Source organism: Oncorhynchus nerka, linkage group LG14 (assembly GCF_034236695.1).
Source record: "Oncorhynchus nerka isolate Pitt River linkage group LG14, Oner_Uvic_2.0, whole genome shotgun sequence".
NCBI lineage: Eukaryota > Metazoa > Chordata > Actinopteri > Salmoniformes > Salmonidae > Oncorhynchus > Oncorhynchus nerka.
In genome coordinates, this window is record NC_088409.1 from 102,926,174 (window position 1) to 102,932,173 (window position 6,000).

Sequence of the window (6,000 nt, forward strand, 5' to 3'; positions counted from 1 at the left end):
GATCAACACTGAGCCAATCACTACTGTCTGTCTGGAATATAGATCAACACTGAGCCAATCACTACTGTCTGTCTGCAGGGAATATAGAACAACACTGAGTCAATCACTAATGTCTGTCTGGAATATAGATCAACACTGAGCCAATCACTACTGTCTGTCTGGAATATAGATCAACACTGAGTCAATCACTACTGTCTGTCTGGAATATAGAACAACACTGAGTCAATCACTACTGTCTGTCTGGAATATAGATCAACACTGAGTCAATCACTACTGTCTGTCTGGAATATAGAACAACACTGAGTCAATCACTACTGTCTGTCTGGAATATAGATCAACACTGAGCCAATCACTACTGTCTGTCTGCAGGGAATATAGAACAACACTGAGTCAATCACTACTGTCTGTCTGGAATATAGATCAACACTGAGTCAATCACTACTGTCTGTCTGGAATATAGATCAACACTGAGTCAATCACTACTGTCTGTCTGCAGGGAATATAGAACAACACTGAGTCAATCACTACTGTCTGTCTGGAATATAGAACAACACTGAGTCAATCACTACTGTCTGTCTGGAATATAGATCAACACTGAGTCAATCACTACTGTCTGTCTGCAGGGAATATAGAACAACACTGAGTCAATCACTACTGTCTGTCTGTCTGGAATATAGATCAACACTGAGTCAATCACTACTGTCTGTCTGTCTGGAATATAGAACAACACTGAGTCAATCACTACTGTCTGTCTGTCTGGAATATAGATCAACACTGAGTCAATCACTACTGTCTGTCTGTCTGGAATATAGAACAACACTGAGTCAATCACTACTGTCTGTCTGTCTGGAATATAGATCAACACTGAGTCAATCACTACTGTCTGTCTGGAATATAGATCAACACTGAGCCAATCACTACTGTCTGTCTGGAATATAGATCAACACTGAGTCAATGTGTAAAGGAACAAGAGGAATGTTGAAATTTTGCACAAAGATATATTCATAACATATTAACATTCAGAAAGACTCAAACGGTCATGTTGTTTTAACGGTGGTTCAGGTCTATAGACTTGATATTTTGGCTTCAAATGAATTTGTATCCAACGTGAAAGGATTTAATGCAGTCTCATTGTTTAATGGAGGAGAACCGCAGTCGTACAACCTGACATGTAATCAGTCTGGATGGGAGTTTCAAACCGTAACCACTAATGCTGACGTTTCATAGGATGAGGTCTATTAGAAGGAAAAACTTGTCTAATTGTTTTGTATTGCATTGTTAGATTAATTTGGTTTGAGCAAACTGACAACGCATGACTGATGCAGTGAGAAGTTTGAGGACTTTTTTTGAAGTTAGGGAGAGTCATGAGCATATTAAAAACAGTTAAATAAATCATGTAGATATTTTGTAGATATGTGTAGTGTAAAACATACAGCGTGTTCCCCTCAAAGACCCATTTGTCCAGTGGCTTGCGAAAGTATTCCCCCCCCTTTGCATTTAACTATTTTGTTGCCTTACAACCTGGAATTAAAATAGTTTTTTTTTTTTTGGGGGGGGGGTATGTATCAATTGATTTACATAACATGCCTATCCACTTTTAAGATGGAACATTTTTTTTCTTGTGTAACAAACAAGAAATTAGACAAAAAACCTGAAAACTTGAGCGAGCATAACTATTCACCCCCCAAAGACAATACTTTGTAGAGCCACCTTTTGCAGCAATTACAGCTGCAAGTCTCTTGGGGTATGTCTCTATAAGCTTGGCACATCTAGCCACTGGGATTTTTGCCCATTCTTCAAGGCAAAACTGCTCCAGTTCCTTCAAGTTGGATGGGTTCCGCTGGTGTACAAATATCTTTAAGTCATACCACATATTCTCAATTGGTTGGACGTCTGGGCTTTGACTAGGCCATTCCAAGACATTTAAATGTTTCCCATTAAACCACTCGAGTGTAGCTTTAGCAGTACGCTCAGGGTCATTGTCCTGCTGGAAGGTGAACCTCCGTCCCAGTCTCAAATCTCTGGAAGACTGAAACAGGTTTCCCTCAAGAATTCCCTGTATTTAGTGCCATCCATCATTCATCATGACCCGTTTCCCAGTACCTGCCGATGAAAAACAAACCCACAGCATGATGCTGATATGCTTCACTGTGTGGATGGTGTTCTCGGTGTGATGAGAGGTGTTGGGTTTGCGCCAGACAGCGTTTTCCTTGATGGAAAAAAAAACTCAATTTTATCCTCATCTGACCAGAGTACTGTTTGGGGAGCCTCCCACATGCCTTTTGGCGAACACCAAACATGTTAGCTTATTTTTGTCTGACCACTCTTCCGTAAAGCCCAGCTCTGTGGAGTGTACTGCTTAACGTGGTCATATGGACAGATACTCCAATCTCTGCTGTGGAGCTTTGCAGCTCCTTCGGGGTTATCTTTGGTCTCTTTGTTGCCTCTCTGATTAATGCCCTCTTTGCCTGTCCGTGAGTTTTGGTGGTCTTCATGGTGCCACTTGCTTGGTGGTGCTTCTTGCTTAGTGGTGTTGCAGACTCTGGGGCCTTTCAGAACAGGTGTATATATACTGAGATCATGTGACAGATCATATGACACGTAGATTGTTTATTTAACAAATTATGTGACATCTGAAGGTAATTGGTTTCCCCAGATCTTATTTCAACTCATCAGAGGGGGTAAAAACATACCACTTTTCCCCAGATCTTATTTCAACTCATCAGAGGGGGTAAAAACATACCACTTTTCCCCAGATCTTATTTCAACTCATCAGAGGGGGGTAAAAACATACCACGTTTCCCCAGATCTTATTTCAACTCATCAGAGGGGGTAAAAACATACCACTTTTCCCCAGATCTTATTTCAACTCATCAGAGGTGGGTAAAAACATACCACGTTTCCCCAGATCTTATTTCAACTCATCAGAGGGGGGTAAAAACATACCACTTTTCCCCAGATCTTATTTCAACTCATCAGAGGGGGGTAAAAACATACCACTTTTCCCCAGATCTTATTTCAACTCATCAGAGGGGGGTAAAAACATACCACTTTTCCCCAGATCTTATTTCAACTCATCAGAGGGGGGTAAAAACACACCACGTTTCCCCAGATCTTATTTCAACTCATCAGAGGGGGGTAAAAACATACCACTTTTCCCCAGATCTTATTTCAACTCATCAGAGGGGGGTAAAAACATACCACGTTTCCCCAGATCTTATTTCAACTCATCAGAGGGGGGTAAAAACACACCACGTTTCCCCAGATCTTATTTCAACTCATCAGAGGGGGGTAAAAACATACCACGTTTCCATTCTATTTGTTTTATTTTTTATGAAATCATGTCACTTCACCAATTTGGACTATTCTGTGTATGTCCATTACATGAATTCCAAAATAAAACTATATTTACATTACAGGTTGTAATGCAACAAAATAGGGAAAACTCCACTCCTCTTTGATTTAGTGTAGTGGAAACACTCCACTCCCCTCTGATTTAGTGTAGTGGAAACTTATGTTAGATTGAACGTCCTGGTCTGGCAGTAAGGACAGTGTAGTGGAAACACTCCACTCCCCTCTGATTTAGTGTAGTGGAAACATTCCACTCCTCTGATTTAGTGTAGTGGAAACACTCCACTCCTCTTTGATTTAGTGTAGTGGAAACACTCCACTCCCCTCTGATTTAGTGTAGTGGAAACACTCCACTCCCCTCTGATTTAGTGTAGTGGAAACACTCCACTCCTCTTTGATTTAGTGTAGTGGAAACACTCCACACCCCTCTGATTTAGTGTAGTGGAAACACTCCACTCCTCTTTGATTTAGTGTAGTGGAAACACTCCACTCCCCTCTGATTTAGTGTAGTGGAAACACTACACTCCCCTCTGATTTAGTGTAGTGGAAACACTCCACTCCTCTTTGATTTAGTGTAGTGGAAACACTCTACTCCCCTCTGATTTAGTGTAGTGGAAATACTCCACTCTCCTCTGATTTAGTGTAGTGGAAACTTGTGTTAGATTGACAGTCCTGGTCTGGCAGTAAGGACAGCAATGATTGCCTTGGAGCTTCGTGTTGACAGTTACTCTCCCATGAACCCTATTTCCTTTGTAGTGCACTTGCCTTTGACCAGAGCACATAGGGACGCCCATAGGGCTCTGGTCAAAACTAGTACACTTAACAGGGAATAGTGTGCCATTTTGAACGCAGACAAAGGGAAAGGCAAATAGTCAGCGCACGACTAGTTTTAATGAGGAAGAGCAATATTGATTCAAAACCTAGCAGCACTACTGATTTCTCTGAATGTAAGGGGGATATCTAGTTTTTTTTGTTGTTGCAATAAATCAAATATTATTTGTCTCTCTGAAATGAAACCATTTAAGTGATAGATTTCAATCAATTAGATGTCTGTCATTGAATAACCCCATTCCATGATTAGATAGTGAAAACCACACTAATCTCTTTCACAGGTTATTTAAACATTAAAAGCTCATTTCCCAACATAAAAAAAAATATGGGTATAAAGTATTTTGGAAAGAACCTTCTTCACCTTCTTTTGGATCCCCTGGGCTGCAGATTGTAACAGGTAACCTAGTGTCACAATGGGAAGACAAGAGATGATATCCTGATACTACAGTTATCAACCGTAGTCCTGTGTTCTAACCAAGGAGATTAAAGGGACAGTTTAACTTGTCCACTCAGGTTTGTTCCAAGTTCATGGGGGTCTAACAGCAATATGTTCTGAAACACCAAACGGACTGCCATTCCACGACACAGTGAACATAACAAATAGTGAATGCCCTTAAGAGAATCATCGTGTGTTAATATAGCAGGTTCTTATTCCCTTAAGAGAATCATCGTGTGTTAATATAGCAGGTTCTTATTCCCAAAGAGAATCATTGTGTGTTAATATAGCAGGTTCTTATTCCCAAAGAGAATCAAATATAGCAGGTTCTTATTCCCAAAGAGAATCATCGTGTGTTAATATAGCAGGTTCTTATTCCCAAAGAGAATCATCGTGTGTTAATATAGCAGGTTCTTATTCCCAAAGAGAATCATTGTGTGTTAATATAGCAGGTTCTTATTCCCAAAGAGAATCATTGTGTGTTAATATAGCAGGTTCTTATTCCCAAAGAGAATCATCGTGTGTTAATATAGCAGGTTCTTATTCCCAAAGAGAATCATTGTGTGTTAATATAGCAGGTTCTTATTCCCAAAGAGAATCATCGTGTGTTAATATAGCAGGTTCTAATTCCCAAAGAGAATCATCGTGTGTTAATATAGCAGGTTCTTATTCCCAAAGAGAATCATTGTGTGTTAATATAGCAGGTTCTTATTCCCAAAGAGAATCATTGTGTGTTAATATAGCAGGTTCTTATTCCCAAAGAGAATCATTGTGTGTTAATATAGCAGGTTCTTATTCCCAAAGAGAATCATCCAGGTTCTTATTCCCAAAGAGAATCATTGTGTGTTAATATAGCAGGTTCTTATTCCCAAAGAGTATCATCGTGTGTTAATATAGCAGGTTCTTATTCCCAAAGAGAATCATTGTGTGTTAATATAGCAGGTTCTTATTCCCAAAGAGAATCATCTTAATATAGCAGGTTCTTATTCCCAAAGAGAATCATCGAATATAGCAGGTTCTAATTCCCAAAGAGAATCATCGTGTGTTAATATAGCAGGTTCTAATTCCCAAAGAGAATCATCGTGTGTTAATATAGCAGGTTCTTATTCACAAAGAGAATCATCGTGTGTTAATATAGCAGGTTCTTATTCCCAAAGAGAATCATCGTGTGTTAATATAGCAGGTTCTTATTCCCAAAGAGAATCATTGTGTGTTAATATAGCAGGTTCTAATTCCCAAAGAGAATCATCGTGTGTTAATATAGCAGGTTCTTATTCCCAAAGAGAATCATCGTGTGTTAATATAGCAGGTTCTAATTCCCAAAGAGAATCATCGTGTGTTAATATAGCAGGTTCTTATTCCCAAAGAGAATCATCGTGTGT